Source organism: Pristis pectinata, chromosome 3, assembly GCF_009764475.1.
Source record: "Pristis pectinata isolate sPriPec2 chromosome 3, sPriPec2.1.pri, whole genome shotgun sequence".
Classification (NCBI taxonomy): Eukaryota; Metazoa; Chordata; class Chondrichthyes; order Rhinopristiformes; family Pristidae; genus Pristis; species Pristis pectinata.
In genome coordinates this window covers 59,608,432-59,636,271 of record NC_067407.1, presented here as the reverse complement: position 1 = coordinate 59,636,271, position 27,840 = coordinate 59,608,432, and the positions used below count along the sequence as shown (strand labels likewise).

Genomic DNA, 27,840 nt, shown 5'->3' with positions numbered 1-27,840 from the left:
ATGCCTCATGAATTTCTGAATGAGCCTACCATGGGGAACCTTGTCAAATGCTTTACTAAAGTCCATATACACCACATCCACCACTCAACCTTCATCTATTTGTTTCGTCACCTCCTCAAAAAACTCATTTAGGCTCGTGAGGCATGACCCACCCCTCACAAAACCATGCTGACTATCCCTAATAAGACTATGCTTCTCCAAATGCTCATAGTCCTGTCCCTAAGAATCCTCTCCAATAGCTTGCCCACCACTGACGCAAGACTCACTGGTCTATAATTCCCAGGATTATCCCTATCACCTTTCTTGAACAAGGGAACAACATTTACCATCCTCCAATCCTCTGGTACCACTACTGTGGCAATGGAGGATGCAAGTAACATTGTCAATGCCCCAGCAATCTTTACCCTTGCCTCCTGTAGTAACCTGGGGTACATCCAGTCCGGTCCCAGGGACTTATGTTTTTCAGAAGGTATCCACCACTACCTCTTTCTTAACCTCAACATGCTCCAGCACATTAGCCTGTTCTACCCTGACCTCACATTTGTCAAAGTCCCCCTCCCTGGTGAACACTGAAGCAAGGTATTTGTTAAGGACCTCCTCTACCTTCTCTGCCTCTAGGCACATATTTCGCCCTTTATCCCTGAGTGGTCATACCTTCACTCTAGTCATCCTTCCGTTCCTCATGTATGTGTAGAACGCCTTAAGGTTTTCCTTAATTCTACTCGTCAAGGCCTTCTCATGTCCCCTTCTAACTCTCCTAAGACCCTTCTTAAGCTCCTCCTTGGCTATCTTATAATTCTCAAGAGCCCTGCCCGAGTTTTGCTTCCTAAAGCTTAAGTATGTTTCCTTCTTCCTCTTGACTAAGTATTTCACCTCTCTTGTCAACCATGGGTCCTTTACCCTACCATCCTTTCTCTGTCTCAGTGGGACAAACCTATCCAGAACCCCAAGCAAGTGTTCCCAAAACAGCCTCCAGATTTCTGCTGTGCCTTTCCCTGAGAATATCTGTTCCCAACTTACGCTCCCAAGATCTTGCCTAACACTGTCGTAATTAGCCCTTCCCCAATTAAAAACTTTCCCATATTGTCTGCTCCTATCCCTGTCCATGGCTATGTGAAAGGTCAGGGAGATGCGGTAACTATCTCCGAAATGCTCGCCCACCGAGTGGTCTTATTATTTTAGCCACATCTTAAATACAGAGTCATCAAGCTTGTCCTTGATTTGCCGTAGGTTGGGCCAAGCATTCAAAACCCCTGGAATGACTTCCATCAGTGGATACAGGCAGCAAGCAATGTGCCTTTGAGTGATGCAGGCATGGCTTCAGTGAATACCAATTGGCTTCACTCACAATAGTGGGTCCCATGTATAAATGCTAAGCCAATTGCTCCACTAACTGTCTTGAGTTGGGAGCATAACTGTTGTGTGTCAAGAAGTGCCAAAGCAGACTGCAAAATAACCAAAGAGGGCAAGAGGAAAAGTTATCACTTGCAAATAGTTGCGGTCAGGAACCATCCTCTGTGAGAATGATAGATGGTAATTCAAAAATGGACTTCAGAAAGGAATTGGACATGTTCATAAAGAAGGAAGTATATAGGATTATGGGGAAAGAGCAGGGAATAGCATTGATTAAATTTAACTGGTGCAGCAGGTAGTGTTCTTTTCCCAGGCTCGGGTTTATCACTTGGATTTAATCCTGACTTCAGGAGCTGTCTGTGAGAGAACATGGAAACTGTTTCTATTGCCCCCAGTTTCCTCCCACAAACCAAAGGTGTGTCGTTTGGGTTACTTAATTGGTTACTTAAATTACACCCAAGGTGGTAAAAGAAAGAGAGTGGAGTTGAAGGGCATGTGAGAGAATGAGTTAAAGAAGTAGGCAAATGGGATTGATGGGATTGCTCTGAGAGCTGGCACTGACTTAATGGACCAAATGGTTCTATGTTGTAAGGTAATATGAAATATGAAATCTCAAACCTGGCAAAGCTTGATGCGTCAAGTGTCCCCTTGTGCGGCCTTCCAATTCTATCATTCTATTCATCAAACAAGTGCTAGTTAAGAACTGCCTTGATCCCAGCTCACGTTTTCCAGCACGATCCAATGTCTCTCCCACACATCTTTCCTGTTCGGACCTTTGTTTTATCCCAATTATTAAGTTCATTGTCAAAGCATTTTCAGAAAAGTTGAGCAGAAAGCCATGTAATGCCGTAATGGTGATGTGATTGTCCACGTGGGAGGCACTGTAAACCAATGGGACTGATGTGCAGCTTGATGAAAGGGTGAAAGTGGACTCAGTCGCCACCTCTCATTCACAGTTCAGCAATTGAAGAAAAGCTCTGCTGTGAAATAAAAGCTCAATTAGCTCTAATTGCAACTTGCAAACAATTCAGCAAACAGGCCTTTCGACTACTTCAGGTGCACCTGCAACCAATCAGATCGGAGAACCTTCAAACATTTGGAAACTCAATGGATGATAACGGCGACGTTTTCATGATATATTTTTTTTCACAGATCCGTTTGTACAGGGGCTATGCTAATCTTCTCTGTATCATTCCAGTTTTAGTATATGTGCTGCTAAAGGGCTAGAATACGATAAAAAACAGCAACACTATCAATACAAGTTCATCTTTGGGCTCCAAGTAATGAAATTCAATCTCAGAGTTGAGACAAAAATGTATGAAAAGCTCTGGGGAAGCCTCAGGGAGCTCTGGGCTGCTAAATCAAATTCACTTCTGCAGATGATATACTTTGCGCCATAAATAAGTTTTTGTGTTTGAACTATTTCAATATTTACAGCTCTAAATGAAGGCTGATATACTGGTTTGAGAGGCAGTCATTACTATTATTCACAGGTTAGAAGACAAAGTGCAAGAAGCATAGTAAACATCTTAATTTTTTTCTAATGATCATTGGAGCATAATCAGAGCTAATTATTGCATGGCTTATTCTCAGTGCAGTTTGTTGGAGATGCAGCCTGCTGACTGAATCTTGGAAAGGATTAAAGTGCAAGACTAACTGATATTATACAACAGAAAGGAAGGGGTATGAATATCTTCCATTTAGCTACAATGTAGAATCCAGATTGAATCTTACTCAAGGATTTCTGACACACACTGAATGACTGAGTCTGAAGAGGATGCTTCTTATATGCTGTACCCTAAATCAAAGCTCTGAAGTGTATACAGCAACAATAAAGTATCCACTGGAAGGGATGACATGGGCTACATGAAAACCATTCTCTTCTAGTTACCATGTGTATCTAATGGAATAAAGTTAAAGAAGTCAGACTTGCAACCTTTAGAGACTGTGGCTATTGTGAACGTTACCCATTTTGTCGAACTTTACTGCATTCTATAAAGCTGTGTGCAAGTACAGAATTATAGAATGGTTACTGCACAGAAGAAAAAACATTCAGCCCATCATGTCTGTACCAGCTCCCTACCAGGACAATTCATTACTTCCAGTCCCCTGCATCCCCCACCCCCCACCCCCCAATCTCCCTCTGGCCCTTTCTCTGTAGCCTTGATAGTTTACCTTCACCATGTATTTATCCAACTCCCTCTTGAAGGCCACAATGGAACATGCCTCTCCCACATCTGCAAGCATTGCATTCCAGATTCCAACCACATGCTGCATAAGAAAGTTCTTCCTCATGTCACACTTAATTCTTTCCCTCTTTATATTATATTGGTGGCCTCTATAACCAATACATGTAATGGTTAGAAGTAATTACTGTTCAGTGGCGTTCTTTTCAATGAATCTCATACAAAAAGCAGACTTGCTTAAGATAACACCATTCCTGTTCTTTAATGATGCTGAGAAGGAGAAAGAGCAGAATGGCATTATGTCTGCGGGCAACTTCTAAACCCAGCTCCAACTGAGAATTTCCAATGTGGCAATTGAAGTAAAAGAGCTTATGGAAGGAATCCTGTTTTAGTTAAGATTTGCTAAGACCTGGATTTGTTGACGATGTGGTTTTCACAATAATTACCTCTCAAAGTGTATATTCTGCTCCAGATAGAGTTAAGAGCCCTGAACATGAAAGAGCTATGATCCATGTGGTTTTATGACAGCTGTGCCCTCCACTGCCCTTCACTATTGATTGTGCAAAAACAAAGGGAGGACAACTAAAATGTCTGGCATCACGAAAGGAATCCTGGATAGAATTACCTCTGAAATCCAGCTTCCCACCCACTGCCAGAAGGCTTTGGTGGAGAGAGGGGTGTTGAGGAAGTGGTAATAGTTAGGAAAGGGGGAGGTTAGAGGTGTGTAGTGGGATAAATTATACTCCTATTCTCCTCCCTCTTCCATATGTATCTCATCTCTCCCTCTTCCCCATACGACCCCCAATACAATACCTGTATCCACTATGTTATGGGCCATTTCTTAACATTGATCTGTCCTTCAGGCTCTAGGCCACTGGATTAGCTGAGTACATACCACTGAACATCAGCAACTTGCATTTGTAAAGTGCGATATCATCCCTAGGCATGTTGTGGGCACAGAGGCAGTGACTGGTACATCCCATTCCACAGAGTGTACCAGTTTACAAAAACAGTCCAGTTCTAACCGAGCTAGCAAAATGTGAACTCCCAGACTGAGAAGTACCCACCCTGAGCTCCACCCGCTACACCTGAAGATTTGCAAGTAATAGGGCCGATGCCATACAGTGAGATTCCTTTTTGCCTTTAGGGGTTCCACCAACTCCCACTGGGGAGCTCTGGCAGAATCCCTGAGAAGATGTGAGGCCATTACCATGTCTCTCTCAAGCATACAGGATATTCTCAGTTACTGGATTCATGGTCCATTCTGTGCACAGGCTCTTAGATATGTGCAAGTAAATATAAGAGCTGTGGGGTGAAGTATGGGCATGGTGTATGTCTCTCAGCTGCCAAGGTGCATGTTACTTTAAGTATGGTAGTTAGTCGTTGTCTCAAGTGTCTGGGTCACATGGTTGAATCTTGCCACATAGTTATTCAGTTAAAAGTAGAACAGAGCAGTACAGAACAGGAACAGGTCCTTTAGCCCATGATGTCTGTGTTAAGCATAATGAGAAATTAAAGTCATCTCTTCTGCCTGCACGTGATCCATATCCCTCCATTCCCTGCATATTCATGTACCTATCTAAAAGTCTCTTGAATGTCACTATTGTATCTTCTTCCACGACCACCCCTGGCAGTGCATTCCAGGCACCAATCACCCTCTGTGTAAAGAACTTGCACGGGGCGGCACGGTAGCGTAGCGGTTAGCACGGCGCTATTACAGTGCCAGCGATCGGGGTTCAATTCCCGTCGCTGTCTGTAAGGAGTTTGTACGTTCTCCCGTGTCTGCGTGGGTTTCCGCTGGGTGCTCAGGTTTCCTCCCACATTCTAAAGACGTATGGGTAGGTTAATTTGGGTTTAAAATGGACGGCACGGACTAGTTGGGCCAGAAGGGCCTGTTACCATGCTGTAAATAAAACTTAAAAATTTAATAAAATTTTTTAAAAATTTAAAAATTTGTCTTGCACATCCCCTTTAAACTTTCCCCCTCTCACCTTAAAGCTATATATACCCTCTGGTATTCAACAGTTGTACCCTGGGAAAATGATTCTGGCTGTCTACCTTATCTGCGCCTCTCATAATTTGACAAACTTCTATCAGGACTCCCTTCAACCTCCAATGCTCCAGAGAAAACAACCCAAGTCCAACCTCTCTTTATAGCTAATACCCTCTAACCCAGGCAATATCCTGGTAAAACTCTTCTGAATCCTCTCCAAAGTCTCCAGACCCTTCCTGTAATGGGGTAACCAGAAATGCACATAATGCTCCAAATGTGGCCAAACCAAAGTGTTATACAACCTGTAATGTGACTTGCTAATATTTTTACTCAGTGTCCCGACTGATGAAGGCATGTATACTGTATGCCTTCTTTACCACCCTATCTACCAGTGGACGACCAGTTGCCACAAAGATGTTCATTGATGCTGACATGCAGAGTGGATTTATGTAAACCTCAACTATATAATGCAAGAAGAATCCACAATACTGTTCAATTAGCATCAACAATATTCTATTGTATATTCTAATTTGTTTTGCATTTATTTGTTACATTTGCCAATATAACAATCATTGTACTTCCAAATTAAATTTCCAAAAGGATGCACTTTTAGATAATATCGGGAAATTTAAATGCTATATGGTCGGCAAGTGTTACTTTTTTTATCTTTCCTTTATCACAATTGTAAATCCACCAACACAACTTTTCTGTGCTGCTTATTCATGAGCTCTGCTCAGAACCTTGCACTGTAATATTTCTGACTTCCCCTTTCATCCTGATCATGTTTTGTCTCCCAGACACTGAGCCACATTCTAAAAGCACTTGGCACTGTCAACACTCTTGCATTAACAACACAGACCATCTCCCCTTCCCGAGCAAATCTCCAGGTGCAGTTCTCCATGAAGAGCATATGGGCATTTACAAGGCTGAACCACCCTGCCTTGCTCATAAATCTCTTTTCTGATAGTCCATCATTTTTATTAAAAATGACATGCTCCACAGTTACATGGACAAAATGACATATTTCTGTTATTAATTATGAGACTCGGTAACTGAGAGAACATTAAAGGGTCATGTTTGGATTTCATTCTATTTGGCTGCTAGTTTTGGTAGTTTGGAGTTTGTCCGCAGGTCATTAATACTGAAACAAAATGAGCATTTTCCCTAATTTCATTTGAAATGGAAACGGCACCTCTGAGCCTCTGTAAAATTCCCAGCTTCTGTGAGCTACAGACACTCTCTGAGTTCTGACCATACAGAATTGCAGTGAAAGTCAATCACAAACCTGTGATGCCTATCTGTGTGAAGTTGCTTGAGGCCGTGCAAGAAAAATGTTTGATACAACTCACATAAACCCTTCTGAGAATATCATGGAAAACTCATCAAAAGCCTCCTCCCTTCATGTAGATTGAAACTGAGTTGCAAATGGCATTTCCCTCACTTCGGTATTCAACACAGAATGTCAGTACAAGTCTGAAACAATAAAAACATGCTAATTCACCTGAGGGGGATCTCATGGTGTGTGTATAGAGGATACTGGATACCTCAAAGTAAATCACTGAGAGCAATGTCATTAAGAAGCTCAGAGAGTGAATATCTTGAAGGCAGTTATTTCTGCTCCGGTATCACTAGCTGCAGTACTTCATTGTGTAATAAGTCAGTTAACAAGTGTGAAATTTCATAAATTACGGGGTCTCCAACCTCTCGAAGCAGGGTACTGGATCTGTATTCACACCAGTGTGAATTAAATGGCTTCTCAGTCATAGAGAAGCACAATTAAGCAACCTTTGGAGTTCTTAGGTGATGCTCCCTTCATCTTCATTTGCAAATGAGTCTGCACTCCTTTTTCTCTCTCGTCTTTCCTCTTTTATTTCCATTTTAGGATCTGTAGCAGTTGGAATGAATGCTGAAAATGTGAGCTTCTGCCCTCTGAGATCTTTCTCACTGCACAGCTTCTTGTGCGAAGGCAAGAGGTGTTGGCTTTCTCTAGATCAATGGGTCAAGACAAAACCTTATCAAGATGTTAATTCAGTGGCTTCCAAACAGGTCTGTCCTACAATCTTTAACAGTATGAGTGAGGCACATCTTAACAGCTATTTAGAAGTCAGGAAATCGCTTCCAAAAAATAAATTCACCAGCAGAAATACGCAATCAGAATAATGATAGGGAATTAAAACAGAGCAGATGGTGTGGTCAGTTCTCGAATCAAGGCTGATAAGGTCCTCCTACCTCCAATGAAAGGAGTAGCAGAAAGCAGACCAAGGTGTTGGACACCACAATGAAAAACACGATGATGCTGGAGGAACTCAGCAGGCCAGGCAGCATCCATGGAGAAAAGCAGGCGGTCAACATTTAGAGTCAGGACCCTTCTTCAGGACAGAAGATAGGAAAAGGGGAAGCCCAATATATAGGAGGGAAAAGCAGAGCAGTGATACGTGGACAAAAGTGGGGAGGCGGGATGGCACAAGGTGGTGATAGGTAGATGCAGGTAAGAGATAGTGATAGGCAGGTGTGTGGGAGGAGGGGAGAGCAGATCCACCGGGGATGGGTCAAAAGTAAGGAGAAAAAAAAGGGGGTAGAGAAAAGAGAGATAGGCTAGGAAAGGGAAGGAAAGGAGAGGCATGGTTGGGGGTGGGGGGAGGTCAGGGAAGGATTGTGGGGATTACTTAAAGTAGGAGAATTCAATGTTCATGCCGTTAGGCTGCAAGGTTCCAAGATGGAAAATGAGGTGCTGTTCCTCCAGTTTGCGCTTGGAATTCTCCTGGCAGTGGAGGAGGCCAAGGACTGACATATCAGTGATAGTGTGGGAGGGAGAGTTGAAGTGACTGGCAACAGGGAGATGTAGATTGCAGTTATGGACGGAGCGCAGGTGTTTTGCGAAACGGTCACCTAGTCTGTGTTTGGTCTCATCAATGTAGGGGAGGCCACAATTGGTGCACCGAATGCAGTAGATGATAATAAGGGAGGTGCAGGTGAATCTTTGTCTCACCTGAAAGGACTGTTTAAGTCCCTGGATAGAGGATGGAGGTGGTGGAGGTTGTGTTGGGGCAGGTGTTGCACCTACAGCGGGAGCAGTGTAAAGTTCCAAGGGTGGGAGCGGGACGGGTAGAGAGGTGGTTGGGGGGGGGGGGGGAGGAGTGAACTAGGGGGCCACAGAGAGAGCAGTCCCTGCGAAAGGCAAAAAGGGGTGGGGAGGGGAAGATATGCTTGGTGGTGGGGTCCCGTTGGTGGAAGATAGCGGAAGTGATGGAGATTGATGTGTTGGATATGTAGGCTGGTGGGATGAAATGTGAGGACATGTGTTGGGTCTGAGAGGGGTGGGGGTGAGAGCAGAGGTGCAGAAAATAGCAAAGATACAGGTGTGAGCTCTCTCAACCACAGTCGGACACCACACTTTCTACACTATTGCTCTTCATCTAATACTATTTCTTTAAGGCCAAGGGAGAAACACAGCAGGGGGTTTAAAATGGAGACTAACACAATAAGCTAACTATATTAAGTCTGAATAAAATTTAAGAACACACATTATAAAAATTGTTTGCCGTTAGATGACAGATGGTAAGAACATTCACTGTGGGGACTGCAAGAAAAACCATTAACTGATCGCCATCTTCTTCAGAAAATGATGTCAGCAGGTATCAATTTAAATTGGAAAATATGATTAGTGTTTGCTACCACATGGCTCAATATTGGCTCAGAGAGTTAGCTTAGCCTTTGCAGAATGTGATCCAGTTGATGTAATAGATGAATGAGCCCTTGTTACAGATGTATTTCATTTTTTTCTGGCTCATCTTCAGTATACCATTTCAAAATTCATCACAAGTACATTTTTCCCCAAGAATAGCTCAACCCTTGTGAATAGTTATTAATAATTTGAACACTGGATTTGTATTTTCTCGTTTGTTAAAAATCTTATGAATATAGGCATACTTTTTATTTCAAATCTGTTTCAATTGGGTGGGTCACAGTCCCTTGAACTGAGCTGGGGGCTATTTTAAACTGAATCCTCATTACAATCTTTCTCTTTGTATTGCCAGTGATCAGTATAACATATTGTCTGAGACCCTTTTCTCTCTCTCTCTCTCTCTTTCTCTCTCTCTCTCTCTTTCTCTCTCTCTCTCTCTCTCTCTCTCTCTCTCTCTTTCTCACACACACACAAACACACACAACACACACAGAATTATCTGCCATTTACAGCACAAAGGTTAGTGCAGTTAGTGTAGTTTAAGTTTCGCCTCAGGCAGGCATGAATTACTACATCATTACTAAAGTTTATATCAAATCGCCATAACAGACCTCAGAACTTAAACCACCATCTTATTCCCAGCCATGTTACCATCAAAGTGTATCCATAATTTTAAATTTAATGGTAGCAAATGACAATCTGTCACAATGCATTCATCAATTTATTGTACTTGTGCAATCAGAACATGAGAACAGCCAAGGTATCAAACCACATCTCTGACCTCATCTATGTACAAGGCATTATGCTGAACAATATTCGTGTCTCACACACTTCCCGTTGATCTTTATAACCTGAACTGTGACAATATGAGGACAGAAAGAAAGCATGAAAGACAGAAATAAACAAAAAGAGAAAGAAATAGAGAAAAAAAAGATGAAAAAAAGATTACAGTAAAAGATTGAAAGACCAAAGAAAAGGACAGAGGAATCATGAAGGAAGAGTGATGTCATGTCAAGATGTTAAGGTAGCATCAATTGAGAACTTTGGAAGACTATGACGAAAAATTCCCAAGCTGTCCCATGTATCTTGAAGTGACTGCAAAACTGAGAAGGCCGGTCTGAACAGTAGTTTGAAGTCTAAAGAAGACACTTCATGGCCACTTTGTCCATTTACATTCATTAGACCATGGGGTAGTCAAGACCTCCAAACTTTCATGTGCAATGTTAATCCAGACATGACCCTGGCAAATGATGTGTAACTCTGCCAGGGTAAGGATGCACATGTGAGAGTAAACTTGTACTGCAACATCATTAGCATTTCAACTGTAACCAATGTACTATACCAGCATTGTGATAAAAGTCTGCTTCTGCCTCATTTTTTTTTAGTAATCTCAACTATTATGTATTTCTGACCAGTAACCCTGATCATTTGAGTGTGGAAAAAGGAAGAGGAGGGGAAAGTGATGTTGGCTGCAAGTGAAGAAGAATCAGTCTAATTGCTATTCATTCCTTCAACCAAACCCAGTTAATCTATTCAATAAGCCTACTGGGACTCACTGCCCAACCCCACACATGAAGAATGGCCATGTGAGGGTTAAAGCTACCCTCCAGCATTCGTCTCTGCCTTCTGGAAAGAAAATGGGAAAGGTACTTAGGAGAAGGAAGACTATGGTCCCCTTCAAAGCAAGCTGCTGCTTTATTTCCCCGAAGGACTGTGAGGGGCACTTGTTTCTTTAAGATATTAACGTCACTCTAAAAGTTCCACAGTAAGGTCACCTCAATAACATGAACAAAACAGAATTCAATTTCATCTCATGAACTGTTCTGGCTCTACATCCTGTTGCACTTATCGAAAATGGCTTACAGCTAAATTATTCAACAGCCTCAGCGCAAAACATCTAGCAGAGTGTCACTCACCAGAGGATGTTGTTAATTTCAGGACTTGTTTGAAAAGTAATTGGTGTTTCAAGAATGGAAATAATAGTTCAGTGGCTGAACAATTCAGATAAATGAATGAGGATCAAATGGCACTTCTGACAACACCAAAAAGCAATGACGAACAAATACACAACAAAAATTTGTGTCAACGTACCAGCTGTTGTGGAACTGATCTACACAGGTCTAGAAGGTTTCAGACTTAAATCTTGGTTAAATGATTTTAGTCAAGCGAGGAATGTAACTTCAGTATTCCTGAGGCAGGGTTTTTTACTCTAGCATATTGCTATCCATTTGTAACTTCAGTTGAAGGGTTGGGGTTTCAATGTTGGACAAGACCATGATTAAACTCAAGTACAATGGTGCTAAGTGCTCATACGCCCCAAACATGCTTTCATATGATCAGGTAAGGTTTGGAAAATGATTGCTGAAGCCTGTGCAGCTAGAATTAAGCAGATGTCTTTGAAATTCCACAGTATTCTCAATCTGACAATTTGCTTCAGATGGGGGATCACTGGAAGTCACATGAGTAACTGTTCACAAGGTTTCTCCCAGTAGCTTCTGACAATTTCCTGGTTAACCTTTGCTGATTCTCTGCTAAATGTACATGTGATAAGCAGCCATGGAATTTTAATGTTGCTAGTTTCAGGGCTGGAAAGTAATTGGTTACATTGCAATGTTATTCCAATCAATGCTTATGAACCAGTCTGTGGAAGAGACCCAAGGCAATTAGCATGGCTCTCAGAATAATTGATGAGGCCTCTCTTTCTCACTGAATAAGTTCATCCTGTGAGTAGAGCTAGCCAGAGAGAACAAGAAATTTCCACGATTAGCAAGGATCTATTTGAACAAAGTGGCTCACTTGTCATAAATTGAAGTAATAAGTGAACTTATCAGCAATTCCTTCTTACCAAGGGCATTTAAAATAAAATTGTCACTTCAATTGCATAGTTGCATCTCTGAGGGATGAAGGAAGAGAAGGGAACAGGTCACATTCAAATGTATTCCAATGATTCAAAGAACATAGAATGTCTATTATATGCAATGTAGAAATAACACCAAAGAAGTTGGGTGCCAATTCATTTCTCAGGATTCCTCCACAGAAAGAGGGAAAGAAAATAATCAGAGGGTGCCCATTTCATCTCTGCAAGGCCAAACCAGGAAGAGCACCAGTGTCCGGTTCCATATATCTAAAGGGAAGCATCCAATGTTTAGCATAACATAGACAGGACAAGAATCTAAGACAGAAAAATAAAAGCAAATCAATAGTTTAGTCATGTACAGATATATAAAGAACTCAGTCTGCAAAAGAAACTCAATAATTAACTGTTGGAGAAATTACATTGAGAGTGACGAGGATTAATATCAACACGGATAATCTTCTCTGCAGATTTTGCTGTTGCCCTGACAGCCATCACTTATTGGACTATTCAGTGGGAAGTTTTACATTTCATTAAGATGAAGGATGGGTACTTCTACAGGCTGACAACAGGACAACAAACATGGTAACAGGATAGACATGAGGATTCACAACCAACTGCAGAGAGTGCTTCCATAACTACAGCATCTTGCTTCTGTATTTACTATATGAATCCCAAGCATTCACCTCATATTCCTCAATTAAAATTGCTGCAGCACACCAGAACATTTTCATTTTGGATGTGCTAAGGTTAGAGTCATAGAGTCATTGAGTCAGCGAATCAAACAACACAGAAACAGGCCCTTTGGCCCACCACATTATGCCAAGCTTTTTGCCCATCTACATGAATCCTAATTGCCAGCAATAGGGTGTATCCTTCTCCGCCTTGCTGGTTTAAGTGTTAAGAATTGCAGCAGCAGTTGGTCATAATTAAATGAAAGCACCTAAAGCAACTAAAGCAACTGTTTTTTCAACTGACTAAAAACACTGAAACAAATATTGAATGTCTTTTGGAACTAGTACATTTGTTAGCTGCCAAAAAATTATTTCCCCTGTCTTTTCATATAGCCATTTCTTTCCTCAATACCAACACTGTCTTTTGTGTTTTGTCGCAAGCTAGTTATCCATTCTGCCACCCTTTCCTTGATTCTATATGCACTGACCCTGATCATGAACCCACAATTAAAACCCTTCACAAGATACAGACAAGGTACCCTTGTCTACATTTCTACTTACTTCTTCAAAGAACAGAATAAGGTTTGGTCAAACATGACTAATCTTCAAATTTTTTTCTAATGATATTGCAGAAAGAAAAATCAACACAGGCATTGCAGAGTTTTGAGGAGAAGTTCCACCACAATGACTAGCAGATGATGCTGAGTCAAATCAGCCTCATCCATGGAACTATATATATATAGTGTGTGTGTGTGTGTGTGTGTGTGTGTGTGTGTGTGTGTGTGTGTGTTTGTAATATATATATGTGTGTAGACCTACCATAAAATTTAATAGTCTTACTTTCTTTGTATATTAACAGCTACATAACAAATGATTTAATCAATCTGTCAGTTACTCCCTTTTCCTGGTGGATGTAATGTCTTCAGAGTGTATTGAGATAACATAAAAAGAGTCCAGGGAGTCCAGGTTTATGAGATAGCACCCTAAATATTTAGGTGTTGAGTCTCTCAGCTCTTGTTGGAAACCTGAATGTCTACAAAACTGTTTATTATCTGAGAAGCAAATGTAGAAAGTGCATGTTCCGTACTTGAAGATACATACAACAGAAATAAAAATAATTAAACCTTGTTGTATGCTCTTCAGAAGAGGTATAAAATAACCAAGAATTATGGAAGTACGTTGTTGTCATGGATCCCAGCTCAGTGAAGTAGCATTGAGAATGGAGGATGACTGAGAAAAGTACGCATCCTGTTGTGGTTGACAATGGAAATTAGTCAACAAGTAATGTGACTATAAGTGGAGACAGGTTGTCAAAAATCAGATCTCCTCCCCAACCCCTCTCTGAGGCACACCTGAGCTGAGGCCTGGGCACCAGAAATTTAGCACAGTGTACTTTGCTCAGATCAGTCAGACTGGTGCATTTAAATGTCTCCAGATACCCCTCAAGGCAGCCTCATCACCAGTCACATCACTGCCTGTCTGCCTGTCTACTAGCAGCATCTCCAACCAATTTCTTTGCATGCCTAAGGTGTGAAAATGGAAACGCAGAAGTGTCAGAGCTACACAGAGCCTGTATTTGAGAAGCAGATGAAAGAACACTGTCAGTAAAGATCTAGATTATTATTCCCAGCGGAAAACCCAAGATGCTTTCTCCAGATAACTGGCATGCAGCAGAAACACTGATTGCATAAACGCTTGGGCTACAATGACAAAGAATAGCCTTCTACAAAGAGGTCCAGTTGGCCATTGGAATGGCACAAGCTATGGGTGTTTATCAACTAGAGTTATCTGTTGGGCTTGTACAGCTGTCCAACTGATGACAGAAGAAAATGTTAGTGAAAAAGGGAAATTGCAAGATGTTGAGAATATGTTCCTATTTACCAGGGCAATCAAAACAAGAGGCTGCAAATCAAAGGTAGCGCTGATCAACCCAAAAGAAACTCGGTGGGGGAAACTACCTTCACCAGTTAGTAACTAGAATGTGGAACCATGTAGTTCAGTTAACGTGAATAGTATGAATGCATTTAATGAGAAGCTGGACCAGTGCATTGAGAGAAATAAATTGAAGGATGGATTGACAGAGTGAGATGAAGTAGGATCGGAGACTGAATGACTTCTTTCTGCGTTGCATGTTTTAGAAATTCAACATAAAGTGATAAACATTACAAGTTGGGAAACTACCATTTATCCAAGCACTGCTGTGATGTTGGGAATGTGGAACAAATAAGAAGGAAAATCGGCCAGAGTGAACAAGTCTTCCCACCACTTAATGAGCATTTTTGATTTTTGATTGACGTGTGGCCAAGGGGTGTAATTGGCACTGATGGCATTGCCTTGAGTTTGCTGTTCTTCAAGGTAGTGGTGGTGAATAATACTGCAGGGGAGGTCTGTGCACGCTGCTGCAATGGATGATACAGGCTGAAGCTAGAGTGCAGCCAAGCGCACAGACAGAGATTTTTAATTTCAAGTAAACCATCATCAATTACATGGCTTAAGATTTCAGCCAATCACCTCTGCTAAGTGAGGATCATAAAACTAATTAATTGCACAAACATTAAACTCTATTTAGATTTCCCCCAAGCATCCCAACCAGACGTACCCAGTCACAAGTCAGAAGCAACAGTGACTTCTTTTTTCCTAGATGTTTTTCCTAAAGAGGTAATAATGTGATAAAGAATAAATCTGTAAAATGTACTGCTATCAATAGCTGAGATCAGGCAATGGATTGATGTTGTGTTCATTGCATTAAATGGGGATACACAGCGCTCAGTGCATTTAATGGATTATCTCGACAGTGAAGAATAATTCAGGTTGAACAATCTCAAGAAATACTGCATGTATAGAGCTGCCAAATAAAACACCCTGTGCATGGAGACATTTCCTTTTAAATGCTATTTTTCCTCTCGGATCACCAAATATTCATCAAACAAATGTACCTTGCAATCCTATAAATTATCACTGGCCTCCTACTCTTTCTCACATCAATTTTATTTAATTGTGCTTAAGGTTTATCCACAGCTCAATCATTTATTCTGGGCATAAAGCCCTGCAGTAATGCTTAAGCTTAGTCAGACCTTGTATTATTTGAAAATTACAGTCATGTTAATGTCTGATGAGAAACCAGGGCATGATTGTTAGAATTAGAATTTGTGCATGCTGAGCACAGATTAATGGGTGTGTTAATGGATAGGGTGGCATGATGGTTATATCACTGGATAACTTATCTGGAGATCTGGGATATTGAATTGGCAACATGAATTGAAAGAAAATATTCATATTATTTTAGTGACAATGAAATTTAACTATCATAGAGAAACTTACAGTTTTATTATATCCCCAGAGGAAGGAAATATGTTGTCCTTGCCCAACCTGCCCTATAGAAACAAATCCATTCTTTCTTGACGATGCTGAAGTGACCTCTCATGGGGTAGTGGTTGCCACTTGGTTATATTTAACTATGCACAATTGATGCTGGCCTTCTGAGTGAATGGGCAGGATTTCCCCGCATAAGCACCAGTAAGGACTGGATTTTTGCATTTATGTGTGAGTGTGAAAGTCTTGCATATGCCATTGGCAGTTCACCCACAGTTTTGTGGCTGCCATCTCAGCCTAAGCTTCTTTATTCTTCAAATATTCACGTGTTCTAAAGTATTTTAGTTCCCTCTAAACTAAATGTCTAACTTTGATAATTGTTTGATTATTTTTTATATTGCACTTCAAAGTCAGAGACATTCATAAGTTTTCCTTTTCTTTGACAGCTGGCTAAGCTGGGGTGTGAGGCTTATCTGGCTGCTATTTTTACTTTTCAGCATTTTTTTGGCAGGGCTTGCTCTATCTCCCCATGTGATAGGAATTATTAGTGGAAGGCCTTGCTGGGACTCTCCACTGAGGTTGACACTGGCACTTTTCAGTCATACACAGGGCAAGAGTGAAATTTATTTGAAGTTTGGTAGTGAACATGTGCAATGTGCAGGTTCTGGACCAATAAAAAGAAAATAATGGGAATTTATGCATTGGGTTAACATAAGCATATTTGCCTGTTGGTATGCAGTCAATTAACAAACTTCCCAAATTGAAGGGAGCATGGTGGGCAGAGTTCCCAAGGTGCATTGATCATGAATTATTGGAGAGGGGCATCTTGCTGTGTTACTATCTGCTCCCTTCAGCTCCAATTAATTTTGCACTCAAACCTGCTGATAAAATTTAACTGAAAGCAAAGTCAACAAAACTTAATGGACATCAAAAAACTATAAATCCTGAAAAATCTTTTGCTGGTTTTACATTCCTTTGTTTGTAATCTTTCCCTCTAACAAACCTCACTTACCTATCAATCAGATAATTTCATCAATATCTTATCCCCAGAGCAACCTTGGCCTCATCTTATCTAAGATACTTCCTTTGTCTACCTGCCATCTCTGTAACTTATAACTACCTTGTTTTTCTCTCTTCCCCAGTTCTGTCAACCTGAAATGTTAACTTTGTCTGTCTGTCTGTCTCTCTTTCTCTCTGCGGATGCTGCCTGGACTTCACTTACTGTCAACCAAGCTAAATGAATGATAGGATTATTCTGTCCTGAAACATCATCAGCTAGCTCCTCAGCCAACAAGAGTTAAGGATAGAGAATAAAGAGCTAGTGAAAGAAGTAGAAAATAGGACAAATTAGAGTCAATTGCCTGCTGAAAATAAAATAAAGAATAGGACAAATATTAAATGAAGGGAATATTTTAGTACCTGCTGAAATAGGTGGCATAGTTTCAATTGTTCCCTTTTTGGACCTTCCAGCTTGAGTAACATTGTAAGGGCAAAACTTATTAACTGTCTCCTTATAGTGTGAAACAGCTGTTCTAACTTCTGTTGCCAATTTTGGTTTTTAAACACAACACAAATCAGAAATTTCTTGAAACTTGTGGGGATGCTGATTGCAAATTCCCTTTTTCTGTCAGTGGAGCATGAATCAGTTAGCAAGCTGTGGAAATAGTCTTCCTCACCATAAATTGCTGGATAGTTTGCCCACTAATAATAGTTTGTGCTTTTAATTCACTCATATTTCACCATCAAATTCTCACTGAGTGAGTTGATTGATAGACTGTGACTCACACCTTGTCATAAACAGAATACGTATTCCTAACACTGCCTTATCGAATGAGTTAGAAGTGGGATGGGGTATGCAACTCACATCAAACTATCTATTGTATAAGTAAAATATGCCAACTTACTCAAAAAGCAGATGAAACAAAACTACAGCAACTACACCTTTAAAAGCTGGTTAAAATACAGTGAGTGAAGGATAGTTACATGCATATATAAAATCAATCACCGACATGGGTGTGGTCACCAAGCTTGATTGACAGAGGTATTGCCCAAGCATCTTTGCTTTGGCTGATGAATATGTTTTCTGCCAGAAATAGAGCTGATTGCCAACCACCAACAATGGGCCATCACAGAAAAGTTTACGCCACAAGAAAGTTTCATCTTCTTACATGAGAAGCAAAAACCTGGCATGTTCTGAATGATGGTGAACACATTGAATCCAGTCAGAACTGGCTTTGATCCCTAAAAGGAAGTACTTAGTTGGAAACATCATTTTACACTCAGTAGCTTTGTACCATTAGGTATAAGGGCTCTATTATGCTCTCACTGGGGTTAGGTGTCTGTCTCCCATTAGTCAGATCTGTGTAACACTGTCTAACCTATGTATTTGTCGCATAACATGGCCTTCAATAAATCCTTGGATCACTTTCATAATCATTGTTCTCAATCTGCAACAGAAATACCTACAATTAATGTAGTCAGCAAATACCAAAAGTGTTTGTCTCTTTGCAACAGTACCAAGGGACTAGTCATGCTGGTATCATGGCAAGGGACCCTCTTATAATCACAGGACTCTACCTCCATCCTATTGCCCTGCGTTGGTAGCAGTATGGAGTTTTGCAACTATAGCCCCAGTCCAGTGCTAAACTTTGCTCTTCTGTTCATATTCTGTACTAAACCCAAAAAGAAATGTGTGTCAAAAGGAGGCTGCCTTCTGTGAGTGAGCTACATGCAGCCTCAGACATCTGGTATGGCATTACTTGCTGCCAGCATTTGTAATGGGACTAAGTGAATCCAGACACTAAACTGTTCAATCCTTCTGTCCTCTTACATTTAAGAACAATGTTTTTTAATAAGGCATGTAAATAGACTCTGAGTAGTTTGGGTAACTTGCAAGGTGAATAAATTGGGGAGTCTGGGGCTATGATGGAAGTGGCTCCGAAGGAAAAATGGGATTAATAATGAAGAAGAGCAAAAATTGACCACCTGTAACCAATGGGAGGCTACTTGCTGCCTCTTCTCACGTAGTTCAATTGGCTTTCAACTTTTTTGTGCATTGTATGCAACATTGAACAGCTGAATCACTATTATGGATGTAGATGCTCATTAAAGCAGTAACATGATTAACTTATTATTGTTGATTCACTTTTCTGCTTGCAAAATACAATCAGAAAATAATATTAAGTTCTTAGTAGCACAAAAGGAGATTCAGGTTCTCAACTGTCTGCAAACGGTCTTTGGTACAAGAAGCAAAACAATCTGTTCCACATTACAATGCCAGAACTGAACTATCTGCATGTCTGAAGTTCCATTTTCACAATATCTGCTAAGTGGCTTTATAAGTATTGATATACCTCCCAAGAGAGGCTGGATGATACAGGGTGAAAATCTTTCAGCCATTCACAGGAGTATTTAACTGAGTTTAGTTTCACCAGGCACAAGCAACCACTGAATGAACATCAATGTAGATGCCACAGCCAAGATAGCTCACCAGCACCTCTACTTCATCAGGAGGCTAAAGAAATTTGGTTTGTCCCCTTTGACTCTCACCAACTTTTACCGATGCACCATAGAAAGCATCCTATCTGGATGTATCACGGTTTGGTACAGCAACTGCTCTGCCCAGGACCGCAAGAAGCTGCAGAGAGTTGTGGACACAGCCCAGCGCATCACGGACACCAGCCTCCCCTCCTTGGACTCTGTCTTTACCTCTCATTGTCTTGGTGTAGCAGCCAGCATAATCAAAGACCCCACCCACCCAGGACATTCTCTCTTCTCTCCTCTTCCATCGAGTAGAAGATACAGGAGCCTGAGGGCATGTACCACCAGACTTAAAGACAGCTTCTACCCCACTGTGATACGACTATTGAACGGTTCCCTTATATAATGAGATGAATTATGACCTCACGATCTATCTTGTTGTGACCTTGCAACTTATTGCACTGCACTTTCTCTGTAGCTGTGACACTTTACTCTGTACTGTTATTGTTTTTACCTGTACTACTTCAATGCACTCTGTACGAACTCAGTGTAACTGCACTGTGTAATGAATTGACCTGTATGATCGGTTTGTAAGACAAGCTTTTCACTGTACCTCAGTACAAGTTACAATAATAAACCAATACCAATACCAATACCCTTAATTTGCCACTGGTTGGCACTAGTCACACTCAAGTAGACCACAAAAAATGGCTGATGAAAAATCGAGATGCCACATTAGTGTAATGCAATTCCAAAGGTCATTTGGGGAACATAGAAGCAGAAGCAGGAGTAGCCCATTCATCCCCACAAACTCATTCAATATGATCATGGTGGAACTTCTGTCTCAGCTCAATTTTCCTGTATGATCCCCTTGATTCCCTCAATATCCAAGGATCTATCAATTTTTATCCTGAATATACTCATCAACTGTGGCTCCACAGCCCTCTTTGGTATAGAATTCCAAAGATTCACCATCCCCCAGATGAACACATGTTTTGAGAATGGGCCTTGATAATTCTGCCAGGGATTATCCAGAAAAATCATCATTACATCTAGCCTGTCAAGCCTCGGAAGAATGTTGCTGATCAGCTGGGCATTGCTTCACTGCACTTTATCACAAAATAACCTATATGACAGAATGCTGGAACATCACATAATTGCATGTAAGAAGCCAGACAATGTTAACCAAGCCCGGAGCAAACCAAAGAATGGAAACAAAAGGTTGAATTGACAGAACCTATTTGACAGATCATTAATTTAGATTCACAATAAATTTTCAAACAAAATTAGTTGTATTTTAACATTGTTCTTTTTTAAATTTTTCAACAGTTCAATTCTGGCTCCAGTTGGATGTGTTCCTTCATTCACTGAAAGTCCTGCTTCTCTTTCTTTCTTGTTCCAACCCTTTAGGCAAATGTCATTGGGCATTTAAATCTGACTTTCCATTCAGTTGTTAACATAGTAATCTCAGTATTTTTATATCTTAATTAACCTTGCAATATAGCAACACACTTGCACTTGTGCAACACCAACACACTCCACAGCTAATGGTCAGGCATTTTAAGTGGAGCAGCCAATTTGTACAGAGTAAGTCACTTAAAGCAATGACATAAACGAGTGGGTAATCTGTCTTCAGTGATTTTGGGTAGCACAGTGGCAACACAGGTAGTGCTGCTGCTACATAGCTCCAGTGATCCAGATTCAATCCTGACTTCCAGTGCTTTCTGTATGGAGTTTGCGTCTTCTCCCTGTGACCCTTTACCAGTTGCTAAAGAAGGCACATGACAAGCTTGCCTTTATTAGTCGAGGCATTGAGCACAAGAGGCAGGAAGTTACGTTACAGCTTTGTAAAACTCTGGTTAGGCCACATCTGGAGTACTGCATTCAATACTGGTCACTCCATTACAGGAAGGACGTGGAGGTTATGGAGAGGGTGCAGATGAGGTTTACCAGGATGCTGCCTGGATTAGAGGGCATGTGCTATCAGGAGAGGGTGGACAAATTAGGGTTGTTTTATCTGGAGCAGCAGAGGCTGAGGGGTTACCTGAAAGAAGTTTATAAAATTATGAGAGGCATAGATAGAGTAGACAGCTGTTTCCCAGGGTTGAAATGTTTAATACTAGAGAGCATGCATTTAAGGGAAAGGGGGAAAGTTCAAAGGAAATGTGTGAGGCAGGTTTTTTTTACACAGAGAGCGGTGGATGTCTGGAATGTGCTGCCAGGGGTGGTGGTGGAGGCAAATACAATAGAGGCTTTTAAGAGGATTTTCCACAGGGACATGAATAAGTGGAGAATGGAGGCATATGGACCATGTGCAGGCAGAATGGATTGTGTAATTAGCTTAATTAGTTCAGCACAACATCGTGGACTGAAGGTCCTGTTCTTGTGCTGCACTGTTCTATGTTCTATGACCCCATGGATTTTCTTCAGGCACTCCAATTTCCTCCCATATCCCAAAGATATGTGGGTTGGGAGGTTAATTGGCCACTGTAAATTCCCTCTGGTGTAGATCAGCGGTAAGAGAATCAGAGTGGACTTGATGAGCATCTGAGAGAGAATAGGTTGCAGGAAAGTAAGTGAGGGAATTGGACAGATAGTAAAGGTCTGAGAGATGGCATGGACTCTATGGGCCAAATACTCTCCTTCAGTGTTGTACGAAAACATAATTTGGTTTCAGGAGCAAACATGTGGCAGGACCTGGAAGGATTTGACAAGTTCTGTTCCAGGGTCTCTCCCTGCCACTGGATAAGATGCAAACAGAACCAGAGTTTTACATGAAAAACATGATGATGCTGGAGGGACTCAGCAGGCCAGGCAGCATCCATGGAGAAAAGCAGGTGGTCAACGTTTTGGGTCAGGACCTTTCTTCAGGACTGAAGATAGGAAAAGGGAAAGCCCAATATATAGGAGCAGAGCAGTGATAGGTGGACAAAAGAGGGGAGGTGGGGTGGGCACAGGGTGATGATAGGTAGATGCAGGTAAGAGATAATGATGGGCAGGTGTGGGGGAGGAGGGGAGAGCAGATCCACTGGGGGATGGGTCAAAGGTAAGGAGAAAAAAAGGGAGAAAAAAGAGATAGGCTGGGAAAGGGAAGTAAAGAAGAGGCATGGTTGGTGGGGGGGTCATGGGTTTGAGGAGATTAATTAAAGTGGGAGAATTCAATGTTCATGCTGTTAGGAAGAAGGTAAATGGGTCAGTTGCCAGGCAATTCAGGATTGAGATAATTAGCAAATATTGCACAGTGGATTTGAGAAGTTTTATTTTATGTGGTGAGTTGCAGTGATCTGAATTAATTACCTGAAATTATAATCGTAGTTTTCTAAAGGAAACTGGATAAATGCATGAAAAGGGCAAAAAAAAAAGGGACAATTGGAAAAAAAGAGGGGAAGAAGAACTGGAAAGACCTTTCATATACTTAGTTAAAAGAATGATGGTCTAAATTCTGATTGTGTAATATATGTAAGATTTCATGATTATGTGTTCAAGTCTGGAGTAGGATTAAACTCATGGCCTTTTTAGCAAAATTCAGAATGTTGTACTACCCCAGAGTAAGAAATCTTTAGGATGTAAATTTAATTCAAGAGACCCTACTGGTTCTTTTCTGCCTTTTACTTTTGGGAAGGAGGGAACTGTTACTGAAAAAAATTATGTGCCAATCCAATGGGAAGCAAGTTTGAATATTTCCCTCTTATTTCCTTTGCTGACTGACCTCAGGATTTGCTTGTATAAATAATAAACCCATAGCAAAGTTAAAACTATAAAATTAATTGACACTCATTAAGATGCAGTTGTGGAGGGATTCAGCAATAATTCATGACCTCTAAAAGCTACTCACTACAACCAATTTAAAGATCTATTGATTAGCCACTAGATTATAAAATTCACCATTTGTAAAAATGTGGCTGTGGACAATCTATTGGCATTCTATATTGCAAATGCCATTGAGCTCTCCTTTTATTATAAACACTGACTAACTGAGCATTGCAACTGCTTGCCATCTAAACAATTCATATTTTTGTTTATCGATTAATCTGAATCGATTCATATTCATTTTTCCCTAAGTAGCAAGGAAATCCTGAAGATATATCTGCCACAGTGGGTTTTGTGGCAAATAGTGAGAGAACAAAGAGAAAACAAAACCTACTTGACCTTATCCTCAACCGTGATGCTGTTTTCTATGACAGTGTTGGTATCAGTGACCGTATGATAGACATTGTGGAGCCAGTCATGTTTTCAGCCTCCATCAAGTTGTTTGGCATTACTGTTGTGCTGAATAGGATTGTTTCAGAACAGCTCAAATAGCACAAAGCAAAACATCCATGAGGCAGTGTGGACCATCAGTAACAACAAAATATATTCCACCACAATCTGTAAACTTATAGCCTCATGTATCCCTCATTCTAACATTACAATCAAGTCAAGGAACCAAAGCTGGTTCATTGAGAGGTGCTACAAAAGCATGTTAGGAGCAGTGCTCCACACACCCAAAAATGAGGTGCCAACTTGGTGAAAGTACAACACAGAACCAAACGCATGTTTAACAACAAAGGTGGCATGCTTAAGCTGGGCTAGGTGACCCCACAACAAATGGATCAGATTGTGGCTATGCAGTCACATCAGGTTGGATAGTTAAATGGCTAAGTCAAGAAAGGCTTCGCCAATATCCATGATCTCAATAGTCATGATGTTCAGCATGCAGGTGCAAAAGATCAGACTGAAGCACTCCTAAGCGTTTAGCCGGAAGATCCAAGTGGATAATCAGTTTTGACTTCCTCCTGTGGTCCCTACCAGTCATCTGTCCATTTTCATTTTCCTTAGATAAGGCTGTAAAGCAGCTAAGTACATGAGAAGTAACAAAGGGTATGGCCCCAACAACATCCCAGCCACCCCACTGAAGACTTGCTCTCCAGAACTACCCATGCCTTTTGACACCCTGCCCCAGTACAGTCTCAATGCAAGGATCTATGTACCAATGCATGAAATTAGTCAGTATGTCTTCTCCATTAAAAGCAGTAAATCCAATCCAATCAGGGTGATGCTTCTTGAATCTACTTTCAATCATCAGCAAATTGCAGGGTTGAAGTGTAGACTGTGCTATCAAACAGTTGTTACTCAGCAGTAACTTGCTCATTCATGTGTAGTTTGAGTTTAACCAGGATCACAAGGCTCCAGACTTCATTACAACGTGATCTAAGCAGAGCCAAAACAGATGAAATCTAATGGTGAGGTGAAACATAAGGATCAATGGTGGCACTATGGAGCCCAAGTAAAAGTGAAAGTCAGTGAGTGAAACTCCTTGGATGATGAAACAACAATTTGCACACCCAGCAAGGCTTTGCTGAGCCAGGTAACAATAAGAATCAAACTACAGGATCAGAGAGTCATAGAGTCATGCAGCATGGAAATAGGCCCTTCAACTCAACTGGTCCATGCCGACCAAGATTCCCATCTAAGTTATTTCCATCTGCCTGTGTTTGGCCCATATCCCTCTAAGCCTTTCCTATCCATGTATCTGTCCAGGTTCCTTGTAAACAATGTTAATGTACCTGCCTCCTTTAGCTTAGTTTGGTTTGATATATTGTTTATAATTTTTCTTATTGTTTTGGGTTTTTTTCCTTTTTTTATATTTTATAATAAATCTTTTCCTTTTATATTATATTCATTCACTAACAGATCATTGGATCTACAGATTTTTTTATACTCTATTATTCTTTATGATTATCCATGTCATGATTGTTCTCCTGATCTCTTTGTATTACATGTATAAACATTGATATATTAATCTGTATTAATTTGAAAACTAATAAAAAGATTGAAAAAGAAAGAATGTACCTGCCTCAACCACTTCCTCTGGTAGCTCATTCCATATACTTATCACCCTCTGGGTGAAAAAATTGCCCCTCAGGTTCCTATTAAACCTCTCCCCTCTCATTCTAAACCCATGTCCTCTAGTTCTTGATTTCCCAGCCCTGGAGAAAAGACTGTATACACTTACCCTATGTATGCCCCTCATGATTTTATACACTTCTATAAGATCACCCCTCATTCTCCTATGCTCCAATGAATAAAGTCCGAGCCCGCATAATCTCTCTATATAACTCAGTCCCTCAAGTCCCAGCAACATCCTCGTGAATCTCCTCTGGACTCTTTCCAGCTTACCTCCCGTGATGTGCAATGGCATTAACATTATCAAATCCCGGTCATCAATTGTCCAGGGATAACCAGCAAATAGAAACTTAATTGGAGCAGCACATGAGTGTGGTAACAAGAGCAGATCCAAAGCTAGGCATATTGTATCCAGTGATTCAAACTTCTAAAACCCTTTGCACCTTCTACACAGCACAAATCAGGAGGGTGATGGCATTTTATAACTTAAAAATCCCAAATTACATGCCATCCTGACTTGGAAATACATGGTTCTTCCTTCATCCTCACTGGGAAAGATTCTAAATCTTCTTACTTAACATCAGCGAGAGGGAATTTTCACCACCATAGCACAGACCCTGCTGCTTTAAGAAAGCAACTCAATAAAACTTTCTCAAAGCAACAAACAACCTGCTGGAGGAATGCAGCAGGTTGAACAGCATTGTGGGGGGAATGAACTGTCAATATTTCAGGTCAAAATCCTGCATCTGACAGTTCCCTTCCCCCCCCCACAGATGCTGCTCGTCCCGCTGAGTTCCTCCATCAGATAGTGTGTTGCTCCAGATTCCAGCATCTACAGTAGTTTGTGTCTCCAAACCTTCTCAAGGGTAGTTAGGAGTGAGCAACAAATGTTTGTTTTGCCACAAATGCCTACATCCCATGAAAGACTAACATGATAAAAGAATGAAACCACTTTGGACTGAATGTGGGCAAATGGGATTTGTGTAAACGGGCAAAAAAGTCGGCATGGACGTGATGGGCTAAAGGTCCTGTTTCTGTGCTGTACAACACTATGACTCTATGACTCTAAGTGAATCTAGAAAACGTCTTCAGAATTTTAACAAACTCTATCAACTTCCTCTTAACCTTCTCTGTTCCAGAGAGATGAGTCCCAGCTTGTGCAATCAGTCCTAACAAGGCAATTCTCCCAATGCTCCATTACATTTTTAACATCAAACTGGATGGAGTAAGTTGAGAATTGGTTAGGATAGATGGATCAAGAAGGGCTGAATGGCCTTCTTTATGCATTACCATACTTTGATCTAATGCTGATACCTTGAACTGCCTGATTGGAAATGAAGCAGCAATCCTTTATATTATTTATTTACATCTGATACGATGGCATTCACATGAATGAGTTTTTTATTCATCACAGGGGAAGCATCAGTCCTGGCAAATGGAACACTTTTGATTTCATTCAGCCTGTGAGAAATAAATGACTATAATATGGAGAGTAAAGATTCCCTTCCTTTGAATCAACGTTGTGGGTGAATCCACAAAAAAAGATTTAAAAAGATCTTTTCACAGAAGGTGAAAGTGATAAGACAACTATCAAAAGAACTAATTAAGAATTTAAGAAGAATCTCTCTATGTGAAGAGGCATGTAGACTTGCCATGTGGCATGGATTTGTAGAAAAATAATAAATAATATTATGAATGCAGAAGACTCAAAGAGCAGCAAGGGGATAAAAAAACATACTGAAGAAAAAATTATGCTGCATTTGTGAAGCTGATAAAAGGGATTTCATGACACATTTTCAGTTGCAAATGACTTGAATATGGTGAGACTTCTAAATGAAAATCAAAATTCTGCAGATGCTGGATATCTGAAAAAAAACAATGAAAACATTCAGCAGGACGGGCAGAATGTGTGGAGACAGAAACAGTTGACGTTTCAGGTCAAGCCTTTTTGTCAGAACTGGAAAAGAGAGATAAAAGAAGTAATTTTAAGTTATCATGCAGCCCTAGAGTTATACAGCATGGAAACTGGCCCTTCGGCCCAACTTGTCCATGTCAACCAAGTTACAAGCTGAGCTTGTCTCACTTCCCTGCATTTAGCCCATGTCCCCCTGACTCTTTCCTATCTATAAACCTGTCTAAATGTCTTTTAACTGTTGTAATTGTACCTGGTTCCACCACTTCCTCCAGCAGCTCATTCAATATACCCACCACTTCCTTTGTGAAAAACTGTGAAAAACCCTCACGTCCTCTTTAAACCTATGCCCTTTTTAGTTTTAGATTCCCCTACCCTGAGAAAAAGACTGTGACCCTCCACCTTATCTATGCTCCTCATGATTTTATAAACCTCTATAAGGTTACCTCTCAGCCTCCCTCGCTCCAGGGAAAACAGTCCTAGCCTATCCAGTCTCTCCTTATAC

The 27,840-nt window shown here is 40.8% G+C and overlaps 1 protein-coding gene and 1 pseudogene across 4 annotated transcripts in view; both read right to left on the bottom strand.

Moving 5' to 3' along the window:
* The window catches only part of astn1 (astrotactin 1), a 1,815,355-nt gene that overhangs the window by 1,699,237 nt on the left and 88,278 nt on the right, over positions 1–27,840 (bottom strand). The window lies entirely within an intron of this gene.
* LOC127568983 (uncharacterized) lies at positions 2,484–2,577 on the bottom strand (annotated as a pseudogene).